Raw genomic sequence first — 26,845 nt, 5'->3', positions numbered from 1 at the left:
CATTTACAAATATTAATCATGCATGACTTCCCTAATCCCTAGACAAATGGACTACTCACTCATGTTGGAAATGAAACTAACAATAATGTATGAATTGATAAACATGATAACATTGCAAATATAACTAAATGAAATATTATAAATTATAACTAAACTAAATAGAAATAACATGTGAATTAGTAAAATGATAAATATGAGAAACGTAATATGGAATGTTAAAACTAAACTAATGATGATAACTTGATAATAAAATGTAATAACCAACTAATATTGCAATGTTAATAACAATGACGAAAATTATGAAATAATAATGATGAAGAATGCAATAACAAAATGAACAAGGATCAAAATTACCGTAACAAAAGAACTTGGAACTTGAACAAGAATAACTTGAATAACAAACCCAAATGACTTTGAATGGAAATATTATATTAAAATAAGAACCAAATGCTTAACAAAATGTAAATTGTTTATCACAACCAAATGCTTAACAATATGTAAACTAATAAATATTAGAGAGAATTGTTGCTTAAGTCTATAAGGAGTGTAAAATGATGTAAGAAAAGATATCCTACAATGACGGATTAAGGCCCCTATATATAATGAAATAGGGGCATAACGTAAAAATCCCAGGGCAAGCAAACCCCAATCGGAAACATGTCATCCCGATCGGGGTCGTGTGAATCCGGCCATTTGTTGTTAGTTCTTGATTAAATGCCCAAAGGGATCCAATTTCCATGTTTAGTGCTCCTTAATACACCCGATTAAAGGCACATTTAGGCATCCTAAGAGCATCTCCAAGCTTGACTTTTCCATTTGCTTGACTTGGACTCTTACTTGGGCGAAATTCATTTCTTCATTTGTCGATCAACCCAAACTCCATGCTTCTTACTTGGGCTTGAAAATTACCAAAACACCCTTCCGCTGTCATGCTTAGTCTTGCTAGCCTCGTGAACTTGTATGCTTGCTATTTGACGGGGAAAAGCTACTAAAAGCTTAATTTCCTACAAAACACAATGAAAACAAGCACATACAACTAGAACACGGAATTAGCTCAAATAATCACTAATATTAGTGCAAATGACATGTAAAAATAGATTTAAAATGGGGGTAAAGTCATATATAAAATGGACACATCGTGTGGGTTCTGAGTGACTTGCTAATGTAGGCATGATCGTAGTAGTGGCAGAAACTGAAGTGTCTTCTTCAACAGAGTGATTTTCTACAATAAAACTGGCGTATGCAGCGTTAAGCGTACTCAAGTCTTCTGCTTGACGGTCTTCCTTCCAAAAATTTCATCTAGCTCGAAAAGTCTTTTCTGGTTCATAGTCGAATGGTACGAGCTCGAACCTATGAGATGTGGGCATAAACGAAACACTAAAGAAAGGAATGAGAACGGTCTCAAGGAACTAATCTTTCCTGAGATGAGACAAACTAAAATAAGAAAACAGAAAATTGTTGCCTCCCCGGCAACGACGCCAAAATTTGACAGGCTAAATCGCACACCTAATCAAAGTTAAACCAACAGGCCTAAACTAATGTAGTAGAGGTAGTCGGCAAGATCGTATTGCAACACCCTCACATATCAAGGTGCCTTAACAAGACCACCCTAGCATGGGAGACTGCTACCATCTCGGTTTCCCGAGGCTAATATATCAAAGTTACCCATTCCAAAACATTTAATTAAGTGTAAAGTTAAGTTAACGATTACAAGTTCCAAAACCAAATCCAAAACAAAGTCTACTAGTACTCAAAACAACTAAATCTAAACAGCTAATCTTGTGTCAGCGAAAGCTAGACTCGAAGTGATGACTCCCATCTCGTCCCCAAATCTAAAGGCCATCATCACCTGTCACAATCTGCTCACCATCCTCGAATGGATCACTACAAATTTTACAAAATAAAAACAGGGTTAGTTCACTGCATAATTGAAATAAGACATGTACGATAAAGATAAACAGCTGTTCACAATCCACCTCCAACTCCCAATCACATCTCGCAACTGACTACACACTAAAGTGTGTAGCCCTACCAGTTGGGGATCGCAGCCTTGCCTACCTAAGCCCCCGCTCAATAATGAACGATAACCCTGTTCATTAATGTGAACACCCCTTCTGTGGCGGGTTCCATAGAGGGCAAAACTAGGGCGTGAAGCCACTCCCGCAAGTGACCCCACTCAGCCGATGACGCACCTCGCGAGCATCATCAACCATCTCAACACCAAACTCCAATCCAACAATAGCAGTTAATCACAATATCAAACGTACAAACAATCACAACACAATCTTAAATTAATTAAACAGTAAACCGAGTAGGGAAACCCTGCCTTAGCACAATCTGACACGATACAGTCAAGCAGGCTGAAATGGCTCCTCTATTAAATCTCCACCTAACAATCATCATACAATTCCAATTACAAACATGCCAAAATCCCCTTTTCCTCAAATCATAAAACTAGGACAAAACCCTAAAAGACAAATTGATGAAACTCATAGAACTAGAGGCTTATCGATACAATCGACGCGAATGAAGGATGAACAAGACTCACGGCAGATCCACGAACTTGAGAGAGATTTGGAGATGATTAAAGTTACGTTGTAAATTTAGGTTTTGATAAAAAATGATTAAGAAACTATAAATCTTGTTTATACAACTTTAATCCTCTCTAAACCAAACAGCATAAATAAACACCGTCAGACCGGATACTCGGTCGAGTATTGAGTATACTAGGCCGAGTATCTCCTACTCGGCCGAGTATTTCCATACTCGGCCGAGTATTCCTGGACAGTAGTCTGTCCAAAAACATACGACACACTTACTTGGCCGAGTAACAGAATTAGAAAACAGTAGTATTAGAGTCTTCCCTCCTTAAAAAGAACATCGTCGCCGAAGTTCTAACCCAACAATAAAACATGAACACCTAACATAAATCTACCAACCATGCTTGCTTCCATAACACGGCTCACGATATCGTCTCAACTACAACATAGCCTCTCAATACTAACCCCATAATACTATCGAATACCCACAACATAAGTGTTGCCAACTCTATCTTACTTCCATAACGCTCACTAGCAAACTCAATACCGAGACAATCCACCAAACAAGATCAACACCAAGACGGAATGTTACATTCTGCCACCCTTAAAACGAAATTCGTCCTCGAAATTTACTCATACATATGAACATCATGCTCACTGCCATTACCTGTAATAAAATCAACGACAACACAAATCCATCCTTTATTCTACACTAACTCTCAAACTTACAATTATACTACAACATGTACAACCATCAAACTCTGTGACACACTCATTCATTGCGGAAAAGTAAACACGTAATTCTAGAATAAAACTGCATGGATATGTTTGTAATAGGTTCATTTGGGTAAAAACCTGTCATTTTTAAAACCTGAACCTGTTATAAAAATATCCAAATGGAAAGGTGTCAAACATGCAAGGTCTAAAATAAATCTCATAAATAAAACACGCTAAAGTCGCGAAACAAAGTTATACAACCCAAATATGAAAAAGGGAGACATATGTCCCTAAAAAGTATATGACATAAAAAGTTTTAAGGGTCACAATAAAATGAAGCCAATCTAGGTCCCAAGGTTACTTTGCTCGCTAGCTCGTCCATGTACACCATATATGCATCACCTACCTGTCAATCGCATTTTATACAAATACGAAAGCCACAGTCAGTGGGAAGTAACTCCGAGTTCTCCCAGCCACGAAATGTCATAGTTATATATAACATGTAAACATAAGAATATGAATATGAACAACCCATAGCCTTAGCATACAAATGCAAGACAATCATGCTTATCATGCGAACAAGAATATAAACAACACATAGTCCTAGCATGTGAATACTAGACTGACTCATACTACACTATCATGTGAATCACATAACATCCAGGAATCCAAACCCTATCAACCGTAGCCGGCTTGCATCTCACCTTCTATGACTCATAGGATCATCAAACAAGAAAGGACAATATATCTAGAGACATGCATAAGTTCTTAGGACAGTCAATAGTCACTCTGTAACTCGAGTCTATACCACGAGGTAAGGTAAACACCCTAGTCCTAAACCTGCGCAGACCTAGCGACATGCGGAAAACTACCGCATCCAAGACCCATGATAACAACACATGAGTACCCCTAAGGAGTCCACCAAAGGGTTGGCTAGTACTTAAGCTAACCACATACTTCTAAGAGTACGTCAGGAGGTCATGCCCTAACTTGGATATAAACCCACCAAGCTAAGACACAAATGCTATTAAGCGGTGAACATATACTCGTCAAAGACTATAATGGCCTATCTATGACGAAGGCCGAAATACTCACCTAGGACCTAGTCCCAACTTGAATACTTTAGCCCACGCCACACAAGACAAGTGAGACACCCAATTAACCATAAGAGGGGCAAAGAGTCCAAACTTGCACACACAAATGATCATACACACCCTAGCATATGAAAGGCTACGCAAGAGCATATTCAGTTGACAATCCAACAATATCTCCAATATCAATAATAATCCAAATTCCAGCTAACCAACAGTACCACAATCCATGAGAACAAGCTAAAATCGCAAAGAGGCAACAAGACTCAAACATAAGGCATCCAAAGCATCCAACAATTATATGTAAAATGATAATCACAAATATCAAGGCATCAACATAAAACATCCAATAACAACCAATCTCACCTCAAAGACAAACCCTCGACCCTAGTCCCGCGATGGGTCATCGGTCAAATCGAGGCTGACCGATTTAAACCTAGTTTGACCAAACTCGTTCGGTCAATCTGGCCCAGCTCAGAGTCTTGGCCTACTTTGGCCCAAATCACCAAATTCATCACAATATCATTCTCATGCCATTTCCAATTTCTATCATGTGAAAGACTATCAACATAAGGAAACATATTCCAACTTACAAAATATCCAATTCAATTAAATTCTCGCATAATAATGATTACCCACATGCCAAAAATACCAAAATACATAAATACACAAACAAAAGACCCAAAACATCAAACAATAGACCCAAGACCCAACCCAAAGTGACGGGTCAAAGTCCGGGTCGTGAACCGGGTCAGACCGGGCCTGCCGCGCCCCTTTTGCGGGCTGTTTTGGGGCGGTTTTTCCGCCCTTTTCCCTTTTTCCTACCAAAATCCGTTTCAAGCTCAATTTAATACCGTCTCAGACAACAATCAACAATACCCATTTCGTTTCAATACTTAAATATGTGAAAAACAACATAGTTAACAAACTTTAGCAACAACAATTCATGTGAAAATTAAAGTTAACATGTTATTACTCACAAAAGCATCCAACACATCATGAACAACACTAATGTGACATTAAATCGTCGAGTAACTCGGAATAGTTACCTTAAGCTATCAAAGAGACAAGTAATAACTTGAGAAAGCTTCTAAAACCCAAAATTACTCTTCATCTTCAACAACATATGAGTCACCTAACTCATCTTCAAATTCTTCACCTATAAGAACAACAAAAACACAATTATTAAGCTTAAATTCGAAACCCTAAAAAGATGAGCCTTAAACAAAAATTGGGGGAAATGAAAATAAAACTTACTAGTAGATGAGGATTGAAGAGAGGATTCCAAATATATAAGTTTTATGCAAATTGGTGGAGAAATGAAGGATTTATGAAGGATTTAGGGTTTGTAATGGAGGATTTTTTAGAGGAATTTGGTGTTTGATGAAAGGAAGAGAGAGAGTGAATTACGGAGGAAATGAAAATTGAAAGAGGGGACAATTGGAGGGAGGTGGCCGGTCCATTAGGTAAGGAGAGGGTGTCAATTGTTTACGTTTTGGGTTTGTTTCAACGGTAATTAGAAATATTTGTCGAACGCGATTTACGAGAATATTAAAGTTCTTAGACGCGATTTTACTAAAAGATTAAGTACTCATATGCCCAATATCCAAACTCGTTTACCCAACGACCGTAAGAAATGAGAAAATCCCAATTTTACGACTTTTATCCGAAATCTATTTTATCAAAGGAAAAGGTTTAAATATAGTTTAAATCACTTTTAAACATTTCTAAACTATCAAAAATAATTACATTTCTTCAAAATAAAATGAGATTATATTTTATCAAATAAATTTTATTTCAAATAAATTAATATTAAATTAAAATAGATTAAAATATTACTTTTAAAATATAATAAAGGTCATCAAATTTACGGGGTGTTACAAACTCTCTTTGTCGCATCCTACTCTTCTTAAGATAAATGTTACGTCCTCGTAACTCACTAATACTAGATTCTTAGCTATATCTACTCACGATCGTCATCACCACAACATGTCACCGATAACCGCCTATAGCCTCAACCTACCTACATCCATTCCTATTTCCAAGGCTCTCTTACTCTAGTCGTTCTCATACCTTAATTCATTCGGCACACCACCTAACCTATACCACAAAATTCGTAGCATAACCATTACCGCAAAACGACATTCTTCTTTATACATCCACTTATCTCCACAATCATAACTCACGATCCACAATTGTTACACACACTAACACTAGATCCTCAAGTTCTCCTATTTATAGTCGTAAAACGCATCCATAACTTGAACATAATACTAGTTCCCAACAGCCTATACTCACTGTCCCAATAAAGATTACAATCCACTTGCCGCTTCCAGCTCAGCGCACACACATTCTACAAAACCCTTGCCACAATTATGTCAACAAATGCCTCATCTAAAACAAGATCGAAAGTACTCTAACAACTTCTCACAATTGTGTCCCATTAACAAGAATATCACTATACCATGACAACAACGGAGACATACGCAACTTTCTTCCATATCATACTCTATCCTCACTCCCAAGCCAAAACTGGTAAGAAACATTAGTAAACAAAACAACAATCTGTATGCCCCGACCGACACTAACAGGAAACAGCAGTAAACAAACAACAATCTATATAACTGATATATATACCTTTGAAAGTTCATCTCATCAGTATCCCGCCTACTCCACCACAACCTATGACGGCATCGCAACACCGCCACCAACAGCCGCACCGCAGCGCGAAAATACTCGTATCATAACATGAATTACCGTGCCCGGATCGCCACCCGAGGCACAACAACCATATCTATAGTCATCGCAACTTATACAATCCCATAACACTGACTCAGTATAACTTCCTTAAACAGCTTTACTAGATCACAACGCAACATATTACACGAATCAACAGATAATAATCTTATGAATATCATCCATACTATCACTCATGAGGTTGGAACCTCACACTATCACTTACAGATATCATACATACACATACAAGTATAACTAGCCATTCCATATCACCCAAATTACCACTTCTGAATATCATCCTATTAGGTTATCGTACACAACATATGACGCGGAACACTCATATAATAACTTATAACCATCAAACCATACCATTACTCGTGAAATCAGAACCTCACACAAACATTTACAAACATCATGGACCCATAATTGAATTTAACTAGCCAATCCTGATCACGTAAGTTACCACTTTTTAAGGGTTACCTCTCGCCTGAGTTTAACTCGTATACCCCTCATATCACATTCTCCCATTCGCATAACTATCACCTCATGACAAATGTAACCATACCATTAATACCTAAGTACTAGCAACCGCCTCCTATAATCACATCTTATACTCCCTCACAACCATACATACCAATCAGGCCTCCACAAAATCAACCTTTTTAGAACGACCAACTTTCCTATTTAATGTCATCCTTAACCACTAGTGACAACACTACGACACCACCATCTTTCATGAAACTACTCTCTTAGTATCACTTTTTAATATAAGAATCCGTTTTCTCTCTTTGGTTATCATCTCAAATAACGAACATCAAATCCATCAACAAAATTTACCTCAACATTATTTCCAATTCTATCCTTTATTGTATCGTCACCTAACTCTCCAGCAAAATTTCATATCGCGCAAACATTCTACCAACTTCTTACTCTCTTAATAACTCGAAACTCACGGCTAATATGTCGTCCTGAACTCCTATATAACCATTAACTCACAACCTCTCATGATACTATCGTACATTTCTATGATTCCTTACTTTCATGTCCCATAATTTTGGTCAATGTTCTCCCAACTTACTTCCATCCAATAATACTAATTAATAATTCATCGCCTTCCTTCTTCTACCTAACTCTTTAGTAATCCGATTACCTTCTTGTTTCTCCACAACTCAAATTCCATTAATTTATATCAATATCTTCTCATTCTTTCTTATCACTGATCCTCTCCCCTCATACTACTCACTCACACTTGTCACCATCGAGTCCACACAACTAACGGTTACTCTTCAATTAGTTGTATCTCCCTTTCGTATCCCTAGAAAACCAAAACTCCACCTCATACCGTTAATTGCCCAAGAATTACACAATAGACTCACCACTTGATAATCCAAATTTCCAAACTCGACCACTATTTATACATCGCGGCATAACTCGATCTCGCTATACACCATTCGTTCCCATCCCTCTATAACGACCTTCTATCACATATATCCTTAACCAACACAATCCTAACCGTTTCCCTCAATAAATCCTTACACATCCCAATTTGCCACTATTCACATCCCTCGTCTCAATCTTTGCATTCTCATGTTTCTTTACCATTACGTCCCCCTTGCCTATATGTACTTACTTTTATATTACTCAACACGTGGCTATATCACTCACAACATCTCGCAAAACATGCTCCCTGCCTCGATAAGCTCATCAATCTTCCCTTTCCTTTTTCCCTATCCCTCACAACCACGTATAACTCATGTCCTCCCTACCCAACACATATCCCTCATAAGCCGGCATTCTCCACATCATAGCATCTGGTAACTTACGTATCAAGAATGTCACATATATAAAAGAATGATTTAAGACCCAAAATATACGTGTTCACATACCTACGACTCAAAACATATGTAAGAACATAGCCGCCGACTCAAAACAACCGCCCAAAGAGGTACTCGGTCGAGTGCATGACGTACTCGATCGAGTACAGAACACTCGGTCGAGTAATAAGACTACTCGGTCGAGTTCACGACTCAAGAAGCTGAACAAAATTATCACAGAAAGATTACTCGGCCGAATATGGATTACTCGGTCAAATATTAAAGATACTCGGCCGAGTAGGGCCTACCCGGTCGAGTACCGGCACAGTTCTCGGCAACGTCTAGTTTTTGTAAAACAATCATATCTCACTCGTTACTCGGTCATTATGGGCGTGTGACCTATCGTTGGAATCGTAAGAGGACAAACTATCACCTCCAGTTGGAATTATAGCAATATCATTTTTAGAACTCGACTTATGACAGTTTTAAGACAGCCCTTCCATAATCAGTCTTTATACAAATCAGTTTTTCTAAACAAAACAACTTGAACATGAATAAGACATACAATAACACCTCAATATTTCTAAAAACCAGTACGTAAGTGAATTTTTATCATATCCACATGTAAATTAAACACAACATTCATATATATATATATATACCCCACACCACGTTACATATACTCCAATCACTTTCATTCAACCCAAAAATATACTTCATCCAACATACACTTAAAGGCATACAACAGATAACGATCCCTTGACACCCCATCGTGACAGGCTCAAAGTCGTAAGGGCCTTAATGCGACTTCGGGACGTCTCCCAAGTCTTTGCGATAGCTCCAAACAACTCTCCCCGGGTTCATTTTATTTAGACTCTCTATGTTCATTTGGTTCATTAGTTTTAGGTTCCATAATCGTCTCTCTGATACCACTTTATAACACCCTTACATACCAAGGTGCCTTACCAAGACCACCCTAGCATGGGAGACTGCTACCATCTCGGTTTCCCAAGGCTAGTATATCAAAGTTACCATTCCAAAACATTTAATTAAGTATAAAGTTAAAGTTAACGATTACAAGTTCCAAAACAAAGTCTACTAGTACTCAAAACAACTGAATCTAAACAGCTAATCTCGTGACAACGGAAGCTAGACTCGAAGTGATGACTCCCATCTCGTCCCCAAAGCTAAAGACCATCATCACCTGTCACAATCTACTCACTATCCCCGAATGGATCACCACAGATTTTACAAAACAACAACGGGATCAGTTCACTGCATAATCAAAATAAGACAAGTACGATAAAGATAAACAGTTGTTCACAATCCACCTCCAACTCCTAATCACATCTCGTAACTGACTACACACTAAAGTGTGTAGCCCTGCCAGTGGGAGATCGCAACCTTGCCCACCTAAGCCCCCGCTCAACAATGAGTGATATCCCTATTCATTAATGTGCCTATCCCCTCCTATGGCGGGTTCCACATAGGGCGAAACTAGAGCGTGAATCCACTTCCGCAAGTGACCCCACTCAGCCGAGGATGCGCCTCGCGTACATCATCAACCATCTCAACACCAACACCAAACTCCAATCCAACAACATAAGTTAATCACAACATCAATCGTACAAACAATCACAACACAATCTTAAATCAATTAAATAGTAAACCGAGTAGGGAAACCCTACCTTAGCACTTTTTGACACGATACAATCAAGCAGGCTAAAATGGCTCCTCTACGAAATCTCCACCTAACAATCATCATACAATTTCAATTACAAACATGCCAAAATCCCTTTTCCCCCAAATCATAAAACTAAGGCAAAACCCTAAAAGATAAATTGATGAAACTCATAGAGCTATAGGCTTACCGACACAATTGACGCGAAGGAAGGATGAACAAGACTCACGAAAGATCCACGAACTTGGGAGAGATTTGGATTTGATTAGAGTTATGTTGTAAATTTAGGTTTTGGTCAAAATGATTAGGAAACTGTAAATCTCGTTTATATAACTCTAAAACTCTCTAAATCAAACCGTGGAAATAAATACCGTCAGACCGGATACTCGGTCGAGTATTCCTGGACAGTAGTCTGTCCGAAAACACACGACACACTTATTCGACCGAGTAAGCCATATTCGGCCGAGTAACAGACTTAGAAAACCGTAGTATTACACGTATCCACAGAAAGACAAACGTGTTTTATCTGCTAAATATAGTCTGTCTAAGTAACATATTTCAGGGGTTGATTGGTTTTGTTTATCAACTAGATTGCAAACAAGGAATAAATAAATGTAGAAAAGGGATTTCAATAAAGAGATAAACACTAGGAAGTCGGGTCGCCACAGTCAACAACAATCAAAGGTAAAGTCAACGGTCGGCATAAATACGGTCTGAGGGGTATTGAAAAGGTCCTTCAAGTCCGCTATTCGTCCTAGAGTACTAATCTAGCTTTCGCTCTAATTAGGATGGTCTATCGTTTGTAGCAGGTCTAACTTCTTCCAATCTTTCGATTTAGGTCAATGTTTTCGGGTCAATCAATTGCGTACACTCAGCTAATTAAACGCTAATAAATGCTACAATTAACAACTCAGACAAAAAATTAAGCCAGACCTAATCACTTAATTAAGACCGTCTTATAACCATGGCTTCCCTAATCCTAGCAAAGGGAAATTAGCTACGCATAATTAAACTAACTAATTCAAGAATAATAATAATAAGGAAGGAATTAAACATTATGATGAGATGTAAACAACAATCTAACATAAAACTCGCAATTAATAAAGAAGAACAATAATAGCAAGATAATAAGAATTAAGAACTTAATGAAGGAAGGTTAGTTAATTACCGAAATAAAGAAGAAAGGTTACAAAGTTGCAATCCGAAAATTCTCGACCAAAGTTACGTTTAACAATATTTTTAGCAAAAAAAAGATGCCCTAATATTATTCTGAGTTCCCCCTTTTAGAACGATAAGGGAAAATTATTAAACAAGTAACTAATGGGCCGAAATAAAACTTAAACAAAACGACCTGTTCTGGATTTTAGTCGATCGACTGAAAATCTGGTCGATCGACTAAAGTCACTGATCAGCAATGACTCTTCTCTCCAAAAGTGCTTTCTCACTTGCTCACGCGTCTCGAGACGATAATTTCCGAGCTCCAATTCTTCCAAGTGCAATACAGAGAATAGGTTTTGGCTTGTTTAGCTCGTCTTGGGTCCAAACCTGCATAAAACACAAAGTAACCCAAAGTAGCCGATTCATGGGAGAATAGTAGCTAGTCGCTACTAAATAAGCATAGAAATGCGTGCAAATGAATAGAATAATTGTATGAAATAGGCACGCATCAGAGATATTTAATTAGCCTTATTTATGTAAATAAAAGTTAAAACAATGATTGATGTTATAAAATTAATAGGAGATAAATATTGTTTAATAGTAGTAAATATAGATAATCAACATTAATTAATTAGGAAACAAATATGGTCTGTAGAATAACACTTAGGTGGGAAGTTTAAGCGGGAGAATTTGGAGATGTGTTAATCTTTTAGTATATAGAGATTTCGGTAAATAAAATTTATTTAATAAAATTTTGAGATGTATTTTAAATGATTTATTTAATTATTATTATTATTAGGTGAATTTATAAAAATAACTCAACTTTTATTTATCCTTCTACAAATAATTCAACCTATTAACACGTAGAATTCAATTTTATTTTGTTTTTTTTCTAAATAAAAACACTCTTTAAATTGATAACAAAAAATGAATCTTAAATCACTTAAGGTATTACAAAAATCTCATTCTGGAAAAAAATGTGCAACTCATCTACAATTTTGAGCGTGTTTGGCCTTGTTTTTAAAATATAGTTTCTGTTTTTTTAAAAGTAATTTTCAAAAAAACTGTTTTTTTTTTTAAATTAGGGTATGTTTGGTTAAGCTCATAATAAGTGCTTTTTATAATTTCTAGTGTTTGGCCTAATTTGCTTATTTTAGTTTATTTTCAATTCATTTATTGTTGTATAAATATATTATCCATCAACATATATAGAAATATAGAATCATAGATAAATGAAATAGGTACGGATTATACTATATTGTCAATTATACTATAAGACCGTTGTATAGTACGACTGCTTAAAAAGTCGTCGTTTTATGTTAAAAAATAAAAATGTTTTAATTTTTATAAAGTGACTAATTTTTATTAGTTGTCACTTTTTAACATAAAGAAATGATCACTATTTATCATAAAATGCTCACTTTGCGTCTCTCGCAGTCTCGCTCCATACGATGGTGACGCACAATAATTACTGTACTTTATAATTTATTGTGAATCCAATTTATGCATAAAAGAATGTGACCTTTTTTATGTTTTTTCTTAATCTTTGCATGATACTTGTGATATTTTTTAATTAGTACCCATTAATTTTTATAATACTAGACTATAAATATGTATTTTATTGTATGGTTTTATAATGTTACAAGTAACATAAAAGATCACAAATTTTTTTTATTAACATAATTTGACAAAAATTAAAAAAAAAATAATTTATGGTAACGTTACATCATGCCTTGAAATAATAATTTACCTAAATAAAATGGGAAGTTTATGGTTGTTGGTTTTGGAAGAAATAGAAACAGAAACATCAATTTGATGCTTCTGTTCTTAGGAGTGAAAAAGTGGATTTGAGTTTTAGAAAAACTGCTTCTATTTTTTAAAAATTGGGTTTTTGGCACAACTTATAGTTTTGGGAAATAAAAACACTTTTTTAATCTTGGCCAAACACATACTTTATATGGTAGAGACAATGCAAAGTCAAAGGTTTAGCAAAACAGTTATATTATACTCTGAGAAAACATGGTTATTCTTCATGATTCTTCGGTATTTCATTGCTCTTCAGAAGAAAAAAATTATGCTTTGAAGATATTATACTCTGCAATTTTGGTGTGCATATAAGTATTAATTTAAGTTTCAGTTTGACACTTTGGAAATGACTCGTGATTCTTGTTTTTCGTATAGGGACCGACTTAATTAGAATATTTATTTGAATACTTAGAGCAAATGCAATGGAAGAACTTTATATAAAGTTCTTCCTTTGCCATGTAAGATTTTAACAATTTCAATAATTAAGAATTTGTTGGTGCTGGAAGAACTTTAAATAAAGTTCTTTAATGGGTCATAATTAATTTGCTATCTCTACAATTTCTTGTTTTTTGGGAAGAACTTGGTTCTTCTTTTCAAACTTAGTTTGTTCATTTAAAAACAAACTTTATTTTGCAATGGGACAAACTTTTTCTAAAAGTTCTTATTTGCAAAGCCAAGACAAAAAACCTCCCATTGCAATTGCTCTTAATTAATTTCTTTTTTGGTACAATAGAAGGGCAATCTCCAAAAAAAATAATTAACTAGAAATTATTGGAGGAGGTACACCTCCAATAGTCTTCAAGAAGGATTATATTGTACGTATGGTGGAGGAACCTCCAAAATAGAAATATTGGTAGAGGAGTGAACTCCGGGATTTTCTAATCAGCCACTAGCTCAATTAGCCTCCCCTGTAAACATGATCAATCTTAACCGTGCAGTTTTCTTTGCTTATAAGAATTTTGTAATAATTGACTAATGGGTGTAAATTGTTGTTCAATAGTTGATCTTCTCAAATAAATTAAATTTACGCAAGTGTTGTTGTCCATATTAATAATCAGCTTTTTTACATTGAGAATTTTTGCCCTTTCGAGAGCGGTCGCAAGAGCCATCAAATCCGCTCTCATAGAATTACATACACTATCTCAGAAGTAAAAAAAAAAGTTTAAACAAAGTTCCATGTTTTGTCTCTAAATATGTGACACCCTCAAATTAAGCCTTAAATAATCACGTAAAATCTACAGAAAAACTGGCAGGATATGTTTGTAAATGGTTCAACTAGACAAAACCTGTAATTTTTAAAACTTTCCCAAACCATTCACAAACATCTCCGACTTAAGAGTGCCCAAAACCTGCAAAAGCTAATAAATTAATTTACATAACTATGCTAAAAACAAGGAATTATAGTGATACAAACCAAAGAAAAAGAGGGAGACATATGTCCCTTCAAAATATATACAAAACCAAAAGTTAAAAGGTTTACTACAAAAATAGCCAAACTAGGTCCAAGGTCCTTTTGCTCACTAGCTCGTCTGTGTACCCCAACTAAGCATCATCAACCTGTCAATCCCATTTTATACAAACACGAAAGCCACAATTCAGTGGGGAGTAACTTCGAGTCCTCCCAGCCACGAAATGTCATATTTAATGTAACATGTAGTGTAACATGTAAACAATATGATAAACAATTTAATTATCATGTATTCTAACCTATGACCCCTAAACTAACCAAAGTAAACTATCATGTGAAACATATAACAATTAGTAATCCAAACTTTATCAATTGTAACCGGCTTACATCTCACCTATTACAATTCATAAAATCACCATACAAGAAAGGGCAATATATCAAAGACAGGCATAAGTTCTTAGTACGGTCAATAGTCACTTTGTAACTCGAGTCTATACCACGAGGTAGGGAAGGTAATCGAACCGGTATCTTGGCTCAGAGGTTCTATCAAAACATGTCCAAGACACAACACAACCCTAGCCTAAAATCTGCGCAGACCTAGACATGCGGATACACACCACCGCACCCAAGACCCACAATTTTTCTAAAACAAAGTGAGTACCCTAAGGAGTCCACCAAAGGGTTGGCTAGTACTTAAGCTGACCACTTACTATCAAAATAAGTAACTAGGTCATGCCCCAACTTGGATATAATCCCACCAAGTCAGGAACACAAAGGCTATTAAGCAGTGAACATATACTCGTCAAAGACTATAAAGACCTATCTATGACAAACACAACAACCTGCAAGAAGTATTCAATACCAATTCTAGCAATATTAACAATATTAAAGGCTTCAGGGAATCTAGGGCCGTTTCTACAATATAAGAAACTATTAAATTCAACCAACTATACATGTGAACTAAAAACTTGATAAATGGCCTAAAACAAGAAAAAGGCCGATTATCCAATTCATATAAAATTTCATCCAACCGAATTTTTACCCGCAACCCCGATCTGCGGCAGTGCGGGTTAAATTGCGGTGACCAATCACTCAATTGATGACATCGAATCGATCAAAGGGACTAAGGCTCAGTTTTCGGCACAATCATCAAAACATTGCAATTATTGCTATAAAATTCATTTTGAGCCTATTCATTACAATTTCATTTTATAATCTAACCTAACATGTGTCAACTACCATAATAAGCATACTTCATCATCAAAATTTTATTTACTACTAACCTTATTCATTTCCTAAGACTACCCACATGTTACTTTTACTAAACATATCATTAATAAACCCGATACTACAAGTAATGCATGAAAATCCGCGAAACAAGCAACGGACCAACCCGGGCCAACCCCAAGGCGCCGTGGCCTGCTTCGGGTCACCGTCACCCCCTATCCCCATTTCTCCATTTTTGTTCGGTTTAACACCGTCCTCAAGCATCAACTAATCGTTCCCATACTAATATGTTAACTTAAACTAACCAAAAGACATGAATTAAACATGCATGCAACCATATTATCATGTGAATTTAACCACTCAAATAAAAATCACAAAAACATACAAAAACCAAAGAATGTGACGATTATTCGTCGAGTAACTCGAAATATGTTACCTTAAGCTAGAAAATGAGCAATTAGCACCTTGAATACCAACCCTAATCTGCCAACTAACCACTATCTTCGACTATATACGAGTCCCCAAACTCGTCTTCCAAATCTTCACCTAAATAAACAATAAAAACACAAAAATAAGCATAAAAACCGAAATTTTGCCCAAATTCGTCTTAAATCAACATCAAGAAAACTGAAATTAAAATATACCAGGATGTAGATCTTGAAGAGAGGATTCCGAAAATATAAATTATGCGAAAATCCGACTAGAAACGAGTGAGTTATGGCGAAAATAGCTTGGATTTTGTATAAAAATGGTGTTTAAAGGTTTAGGAAAATGAAGAATGAAGAATGAGGTGTGTTTGGTAAGAAAAAACAGAAAAAAGGAAGGGGAAGGGGGTGTGCCGCGTGAAAGGGAAGGAAAGGAGGAAGGGAGCGGGTTTAAGTCGGGATTTTACGAGTCGGTTTTGCTCGTTTCGATAATAATTAAACCGCATCAACGCAAATTCCGACAAGACCAAAGTTCTTAAACACGAGATTACAAGAAAATTGAATACTCATACGACCCATTTCCAAAATCGTTTGCCCAATTTTCAATAGAGTTGTCATTTTTCCCCGAAATGCCCTTATTTCGAAATAAAAAGTTTTTACACGGTTAAAACTATTTTTAAACATTTCGAAACTATCAAAATAAATACTTTTCTTCAAAATATAATAAAATTATATTTCTTTGAATTATTATTACTTCAAATACATTAATATCAAATTTTACTTGATTAATAAGTTACTTTCGCAAAATAATAACGGTCCAAAATTACGGGGCGTTACAAAATATTCCTTCACACCTCGCTAGATATGGGTTCCCTTGCGACACTCCATCGGTATTGTCGTCCACCCGTGAGGAGGTGGAGACCATCTAATATAAACCTCCTTATATGTAGACACTAGATATGAAATAAATAGAGCAAAGCATCTCATTATAGACGGGGATATCCGTCTATAGCTATAGACGAGCCAAATATCCACCCACTTAAGCAAAATGGGTCAAATGTCACCACCTTAACGCCAAATGTCACCAATATCATTTTCATGTGTTAAACTACCTGTTGTAGCTTAGGAAATGACACTGTTGACATTTGGTGTTAAAGTGGTGATATTTGGTCCGTTTTGCTTAAAGTGGGTGGATATTTGGCATGTTTATAGTTATAGACGGATATGCGCCGTCTATAATGATAATTTGTGTAAATAGAGATAGTGTATCAAATGCTCGTTTTGATGTCTCGAAACTATTGGAATACGAAAGAGACGTGATGTAATGGATTGTCTTCCGCTCAACCAAAAACAATGTTATTTCTCCATCTCCATAGCCCCTAACAAATAATAGCAAATTTCATCGACCAATTATTATCTGATATTCTGATGCTAACGAATAGTCATTGGTAGCATTAGTCAAAATTCCTTCATCAAAGGGGATCTTATAAAAAGTACTATTACTTGTCGCACCATTTCCAATTTGACTCCAGATTGCTCTCGAAATAGGACATTGTCGTAATAAATGGTCGTATTTCATTCTCTCGGCAAACAACGCGGGCAAAGAGGATTTTCAGTTAATACTCGTCTCTGCAGTTCACGTTAACCATACATTGTTGAACCATAAATTCCATATTCGATGCCATTTAATCAACCCTTGGATCCTAAACCTCTACTCCTTTAATAGTACTAAGTGCGGATTTAATAGAAAACGTATAAGAAGACGTTCAATTTCAATAAACATGATCTTCAAGATTCGGATAAGGATAAAGAGAATAAGCATCTATTTTAGGGGGCGTTTGGTTCACATGAAGGTATCGGTATGGAATCAGGAATCAAACCAGGGTGGTATGGGTTTGGAACTCCATTCCTGATACCTTGTGTTTGGTTTAACTCCGGAATGAGAAATGAACTTTTTTTTTGTATGTCTATATTATTGATTGTACCATTTACTTATGTATTTTTCTCATTTAAATTTTCATATATTAATTAGTTAAAAACTTGAATATAGTTTTTTTTTTACATATTTTAATCTTTTTTTAATATCTTATTATTTCTATCCTTAAATATTATTAAAAATGTTCAAGAAAAATCATCGTTTGTATTTTTCACGGAAAAGAAAGAATTTGGGAAAAAAATAATTATGTATATATTTAGTTTTTTGAGGAAAAAATAAATTTTTTTAATGCTAATTTTTTTCCAATACTCATCTTTGATATGATACCTAAGTATCATTCTCATACCCACCTCCCCCTTGAGTATGAGAAACCCATACCTCATGGGTTTGAGGTATGGGTATCAAATTACAAAAATAGTGAATCAAACACAAGGTATGGGTTTAGAATGAGCTAAACCCATACCTTATACCTACAATGCTTGAACCAAACACTCCCTTAAGGAGGTTGTCTTCATGAGAAAGTTTGAAAACTGGTCCGATTTCCATTTCAAACTTTCACATCACATGTACTTACGGTCGCTCCAAATAGAGTCAAGAATATTAGCAATCGCTCTTTCAGATAAGCACCCTCCTTTGACCCAAGAGTGGTCCCAGGTAGGGTTGGTAGTCCCACCCTTACCCTGTGGATATCCATCCACCCGAAATTAAATGGGTGGGATATGGATGACGAATTTTTTTCGAATTTAGGGTAGGATATGGATATGGGTGAATTTAGGGTGGGATATGGATTATCGTCTCTCACCCGCTTAACCACCTTGTGGATATCCGAAATTAATATTTATAATTAATTAATTTTTTATTAAGTTAATAATTATTTAGGTCATTAATGATTTCCCTTCAAAAGTATATTTTTTTTATCATAAATTTTACTTAATTTTAATATTATACTGTTATTTAGGAAAAGTAAAGCTTGTGTTTATGTGAATATTGTTTTTTTCACTAATCAAAGTAACTTACTTTTGTTAGTTTAATCAATAATATAATGTGTTGGTGGTTTTTTTGTAGTTGGCGTGATGTATTTGTATGGTCACTTGCTTTGTAAAGACACTTTATTGTTGGATATATGCTGGGTTGCTATTTGCTAACACATATTGTTACTTGAATTATATATGTCTTTTAATTTTATCGCCACAATTTTTTTTACGATATATTATCTTTAAATTTTATAAGCTGTGGAAATATCCAACGGGTACCCGCTTCACCCGGTGGATATGGATATGGATGGATGAAAAAATATTTAATGGATGAGGGTGAGATATGGATGACCATAAATTAAATGGATATGGATATGGATATAGCTCCACCCCATCCATATCCCACCCATTGCCATCCCTAGCCCCAGGATAGAGTTTGTCACCCATTTCCTATTGTCGTAAAAGAACCATCTGAAATAATTCTTGTTTGTGAGAGAATACCAACCCAAGCATTAGACATGTTTGGCCTCGGAATGAACATTTCAGCGTGACATCTACCATTGTAATATTTTGCTCGTAATAACCTTGCCCGAAGAGTATTGGACTCAGCCAAGAAATGTCGGCCTAATTTTGTAAGAAATGTTGTATTTAGCCTGCCTTGTCGAAACAATACCGAGACCTCCAAAAGACTTACTCCGTAGGTCGTTAGACCGTCTCCCAAGAAATAGTGTATTTTCTTTGAATTATTGTCACCGCCCTATAAAAAACGCAGAGTTTTCCTATCAAGCGAATCATAAATCGATCTTGGTAACTTAACTGAATGCATACTTAATTTTCCATAATAGATAGATTTGATTTAAAAAGTTTGGCTCTTCCCGCTAAAGATAAATGCTTCGTGCTCCATCCCGAAAGCCTTTTACTCCCTCTCATTCACAATAAACCTCCCATTTCATTTTGGCACAAATATTAAGGAAACACACTACCCCCACCATATAATTAAATTTGAACCACACAAATACACTACCCCACCATACAATTAAATTTGGACCACACAAACACTTACCAAAAAAGGAAATAGGGAGGTTATTGTGAATAGACGGAAAAGGAAATAGGGAGGTTTATTTTGAATGGGAGGGAGTATTAAACTTCTCCTCCAAATACGCAAGAGTATTTCCTGTCACCCTCTAATTTATCGTAGCCTCGTAGGCATTCCCAACTCTATTGTTGACAAAAATAAAGAAGATAGTTTGATTAGTTAAAAGTTTCTACTAAGTTGGTCTTTTATCGTATTATTTTCCAATATATAATTACAAGATGTAGGATTATTTGTCTAATCAAATTAGCACTAAAAAATTTAAACCGACTTAAATTACACAAATTCTAATTATAGACGGGAGATATCCGTTTATAGTTATAGACATGTCAAATATTCATCCACTTTAGACATAAGACAAGCAACAAGTTGCTTGGCGGAGCCCAAAAATGTCACAATTTTAAGCATATTTGACCTATCTTTTACTTTAAACGGATATATCCGTTTATAGTGAGACTAAAGCCTTGTTCTTTCTGGCTTTTTAGAGCCGAATCAATCGAATGGCTTAACTTAATCAATCAATCGAATCGAATAGAGTGAAATGAATCGAATCGAATGGAATCGAATCAACTAAAGGCGATTGGAGCTAAACTGAACCAAAATAATAATAATAATAATAATAATAATAATAATAATAATAATAATAATAATAATAATAATAATAATAATAATAATAATAATAACTCAGTAATTAAAGTACACAAATTCTCATTATAGACGGACACTATCCGTCTATACGTATAGACGGATATCATTTCCCCTCACAAAATACCCATTTACCATAAAGTGGAAAGCACATGGGGGTGCCCCACCTTGTCCCCCTACCCATTTTATTAGAGGTCTTTATTCGTCTATACGCCCCACCCGTCTATACCAAGACCTATTGATTAAAGTAATTGTAGTAGGAGGGGAGTAGATAAAGTAATAATAGTAACAACTAAAACGGGAGTAGTGAAAATAACAACAGAAATTGTGATAGTAATAGTAATAGTATAACATGAAGAGTAGTGGAAGTAAGTGTAGTAGTGACGAGAGAAGTGAAATGTGTCTTATAATTTGGTTGATAAATTATATGTTAATTATAACATTAAAAAATATGTACTATAAATGATAAATATATGGATTAGACAAGTTTTTTTTTTTGGTGTTGACCAGAAGTATCCCCTACCGACAGCTGGGGCAATCTCTTATTTAATGGGTTGACCTCTCTCAAGTTTGCCTTTTTCATTCGCAAGAGTCAGGAATCGAACCCATGACCACTTGTTTAAGAGATGAGAGCCCTTACCACTCACAGCAGCCAACTTTGGTTGGATTAGACAAGTTAAGCAATTATATTTTATACAAAACTAATTTTAAATGAAAAAGTTAAATAGACGGGTGAATCGGGTAGCAACACTAATTAATTAAAATTACTAATTCTATATGTGATGCGTTCCATTAAATTTGACATACAATTCAATGGATATATACCGCTTGTGTATGTTCTGAAGTGCACATGGTGATCCACAAACCGAGCACGAGCTATAATCTGCGCCAGTACATCCTGCCATCGTGGGGGTTGATTTCATGTTTTGCCAAGTTCCTTTAATTTTCATTTATGAGACGTTACTCATTTAATTTTCAACAATAAATACTATGGAGTATTCAAGAAACTCTATTATGGTAAGACGGTGCCCTTAAGACCTAGTCCAGATTTCTCATTTCATTTTTGTATCCAGCCATGAAAGTTCCCTACACTCTCGGAATATTTAGAGTCCGGTCGTTTTTGGGTCATAGCTGGATATGAAAATGAGACAGAAAATCCAGACGATTTGATAAAATGAATTTTGGTGGGAGTTTTAAATAATATTTTAGAAATGTGGTAATTTCAAAAATTTTATGAGTTAGAAAATATGAGCAGATATGAAAATGAGACGGGAAATCCAGACGATTTGACACATACACCTTAGCTTGTAGCTTGAATAGTACCAATTCACATTATCAACCAATAAAAACAAGCGACTTAAAATTAATCTTATAGTCGTAGAGCAGATATAGCTTTCAAGCGGGTTATTTTTTTAAAATGATTTGAGAAATATGATAATGTATTTGGGCAAATCTGACATGAGAGTATGGAGTAGCATGGAGATCCATATGCATAGGATAAGTATATATAGTTATATACCAATTGACAGAAGATTGCATGCATTACTTAACTCCTTCATTCCTCAAACTGGTACTCTCCTCCATACTTGGACAATGTCAATGATGCACCTCAACGTCTCTTCAATCTCTTCCTCAACTCCGAATCTCTCCCTCGAGGGTTCGAGACTGAAACAAGGCCATATATTGCTAGGACTAGTCCTCATGACAGTAGGCCTATGGCATTTTTACAATCAAATTAAAATCCACACAACACAAAAAACCTTCAAATCTCTCCCATGGTTTCCAACCAAATTCTTAAGGTATTTAGAGCCCTACCTTATCTTAATATCATGTTCCGTCTACACTTTAATGGAGTTCCATTTCGCTCCATTTGATCGCGATGGCACATTCAATGCTAGTTACATACACCACATTGAACATGCTTGTATAGCGATGGCCTTCTTCCTACATGCCCTCTTTGCCATCTTACTAGACAAGTTAGGGCCTAATAAACCCGAGTCCAATATAGACATTGGATATTTCCTCGCGGCGGTGGCATTTGGCCAAGAACTTCTCCTTATTCACTTCCATACCACGGACCATTTCGGTCTAGAAGGAAAATACCATTGGCTTCTGCAATTGCTTGTTTTGGTTTGCTTTATATTTAGCCTCTTAAGCATATGGTTGCCTAAGAGTTTCATGGTGTGTTATATTAGGTCAATTGGTATTATATTCCAAGGTTTATGGCTAATCGTCATTGGACTTATGTTGTGGACACCCGAGTTTGCTCCGAAAGGTTGTTTCCTGATCACGGATGACCACGGACGAGATGTGATTAATTGTAATGATGAAGAGTTGTTGCATCGTGCCAAGGCATTGGTTAACATCTTGTTTAGTTGGGTTTTTATAGGGATGATGGGTTTTGGTGTCACTTTTTATTTGGTTTTAAATAAGGTTTATTATGAGGTTAATGAGTTGAGTATGGATGTTAAGTTGGAAGAAGGAGATTGTCATTTGGAGGACATGCAAAGCTTTCTATATAACAACAACAAACGGGTTGTACCCCTGGATTTGGAGGAATAAAGTGTAGGAAATGTGAACGATAAAGAACCATAACCCTAGAACTCAAAGTTGTCTCCAAGTATGTTTTTATTTTGTTATGTTAGTTGGAAACATTATATATTTCTACTGTTATTTGTAATACGGAGTACTTCGTATAATTAAGAAAACTCTTACAGTATAATACTTCTTATTATGATATAGAAAAAGTATTTGATAATGTTGGATTCCTCTTATTTTTGACTCATTGATACAAGTGACACTTGCCAATGTTTATATTAATAACAAATTCTACTTTAACAATAATCTTAAAATTAATTGTTGTTTATGAGAAAATTACGTTTTCGATCAATATAGCCTTCATTTTATGAAGCTATAGGAAATATAATTATTAAGGTTGAATAATCTTTGATATCTTCACAAAATCTTGGTTTTTTGGGCTAAATGGAGCTGAAGGGTTTTTGAATTGTGTTGGAGTGTGGACTGAACTAAACTCATGTAAACTGAATTGAACTGAACTAAAGTGAGTTGAACTGAGCTGAATGAGAGCTAAAATTAATGTCCTGCTTAATTAGTTTGTATCTTAGGTGATGTATTTGTTTTCTTTTGCATCCTCTTATTGCAAATTCTATTTAAGATTATAAGAGAATCACCGGTCATTGCTCTATAGTTAAGCAAGAGGGGCTGAGCTTGGGTTAACCACCCTTTAAGGCACCATAAATTTGTTTTTTGGCCCCCTACCATTGCAACCAGTCAACCACGCACCCTTGCTTAATTTATTGGAGTAGTATACATAATAAGTTAATAACCCCAACCAAATTTCTTCAACTCTTAACTTTAATTTATTTATTTATTTTACATGGAAAAACAGCGTGAATTCATAAAAAAAAATATTACAATTTTATAAGTTGTAGGGAATATATGTGAAACAAAAAAATGTCACAAACCCATTATACATAAGTGTCATAGGCTGATGTACATGAGTAATTGAGTATGTCTAAATGTGTTTTATTAGCCGTGTATCATTTGTTGTTTAAGATCATCTTAACTTAAGACGGTTCTTACACCCAACTAAAGTAGAAGTTCATATAAAATAAGATAGTGAAAGGTCTTAAGTTAGATCCTCTTAAGCAAGACAAACCGATGAATACGAGTATGTTTTAAGTTGTAAGAAGTAATTGTTGGGGTAGAGTACAAGGTTTAACCATGATTCTATATTTACACCTAAAAAGTAGTTTCCAAGGGAGGGAGGGAGCTTCTTCAATCCAAACAGAGCCAAGTACAAGTACACGTACCCTTGATTCTCTCTTAAGCCACAATACATTGACTTAATTAACCATGCATGTTAATCATCCTCAACTACTTTTGAATTCAATCTTTTCCACAAGCAACACCATGCATGGGAGGAAGAGAAGGCCATGTTGCCCTGGGATTAGTTTTTGTGATAGTAGGCCTATGGAATTTGTACAACCAAATTAAATTCCACACGAAACGTACTAGCTAAAACCTTCAAATCTCTCGTATGGTTTCCCACCAAATTCTCAAGGTACTTAATTGGAGCTTGCTTTACCTAATTAATCTTATTAGGATGCTCTATCTTCACCATCATGGAACTCAATCGACAAATTCAGGCCTACTAAACACAAATCAAATATCGACGACATTGGACATTTCCTCGTGACCATGGCATTCATTTCCACACCACCGACCATGTCGGCCTACAAGGACAATACCATTGATTGGCTCCTACAACAGATTGTATTAGTGTGCCTTATATTTACACTCTTAAGCTTATGGTTGCCTAAGAGTTTCATGATATGGTTTGTTACGTTAGGTCGCTTTGTGTGATCAAATGCAATGATGAAGAATGGTTGCATCGCGCTAAGGCATTGGTTAACATCTTGTTTAGTTGGTTTTTTATAGGGATTATGGGTTTGGTGACCATATTTATGGTCAAATGTAATCCCAATGGTCTAGTTAGTGTTATAACTTATGATAACTTGTTTTTCCAAAGGTGGTCGTATTTGACTGTAAAATAGTCTCAAAAACATGTCTTATTGTTTCAGACGATAATGAGTCGTTTGAAGGAAGACCAACTCTACGTTAGATAAGTTTAGACTTTAGAGTAACAGACCTCTTATTCTACCGGCACCCTTATCCGTCTAAAATAGGTGGAACAAATCTACTTTTGATGAAAGTTAAAGTTACCTGAATAACAATTTTTAGATGCAACACTAAATATAACATTTTATTGTTAAATGGTTACATTTAATACAAAAATAGCAACATCTTAACTCTTAAACCTTAAGACGAAATGATCCGTTTTGACCAATCTAAGGTAAGGTGTAATAATGTAAGGTTGTGTTTTATTAATAATAATTAAAACCCCGCATTAATGAGTTAGTCGGCCTGGTTCTAGAAAGTCCGGAGTAGTTATCTTTTATTGTAGCGGAGAACTGTTATCGATTATTCTAGACGATGATATTACTAATTATTGGTTATCGGTGTCTCCCATTTAGCTTGCTTCTGCTAGCATTTTAGTAAGAAGTTGTGATCAAAGTAGAAATCCGATATACATCGTTACAGTGGGTGCCTGTCTATATTCTTGATTGATCTATGAATATAATTATTCAGATGCTATTACACATGCTAAATACATTACTGTTATTATTTTCTTTCTTTCACACCTAATTCTCAATGACACATCCGCAACCGATCTCGAGCCACTGTTTCCAATGCAAAATGGTTTAGAGCAAGTCCCTGATGAACAATGAATGCCTTATCTACAAGTTACCGTCATAGTCAAAGTAATAGAATAACCGTCATAGATACTGGGTAAAAATATCGAGTAATTTCAGTGAATTTACTTTGACTCCGTATAAGCAACTGCAATTAAGATTGTAATCAATTTCTGGTATCAGCTGCAAGTCTGCAACATCTTGACGAGCATGAAAGGGGGACGAGTATATCTTGACGGTCAAGGTAATTGAAAAGGGGCAATCAACATCAAAGTATATCTTGACGAGCTCAAAAATTACATGGTGAAGGTGAAGTAA

The 26,845-nt window shown here is 35.5% G+C and overlaps 1 long non-coding RNA gene across 1 annotated transcript; it reads right to left on the bottom strand.

Moving 5' to 3' along the window:
- Window positions 1–14,688: 14,688 nt before the first annotated feature.
- On the bottom strand, window positions 14,689–17,002 carry LOC141602601 (uncharacterized). Its single transcript, XR_012524551.1, has 3 exons — window positions 16,823–17,002; window positions 16,615–16,724; window positions 14,689–15,100 (listed from the first exon to the last, which is right to left on the bottom strand). It is a non-coding gene; the product is annotated as an uncharacterized LOC141602601 (long non-coding RNA).
- Between the last annotated feature and the right edge of the window lie 9,843 nt (window positions 17,003–26,845).

Source organism: Silene latifolia, chromosome 9 (genome assembly GCF_048544455.1).
Source record: "Silene latifolia isolate original U9 population chromosome 9, ASM4854445v1, whole genome shotgun sequence".
Taxonomy (NCBI): domain Eukaryota; kingdom Viridiplantae; phylum Streptophyta; class Magnoliopsida; order Caryophyllales; family Caryophyllaceae; genus Silene; species Silene latifolia.
This window is presented reverse-complemented; position numbering and strand designations above follow the sequence as displayed.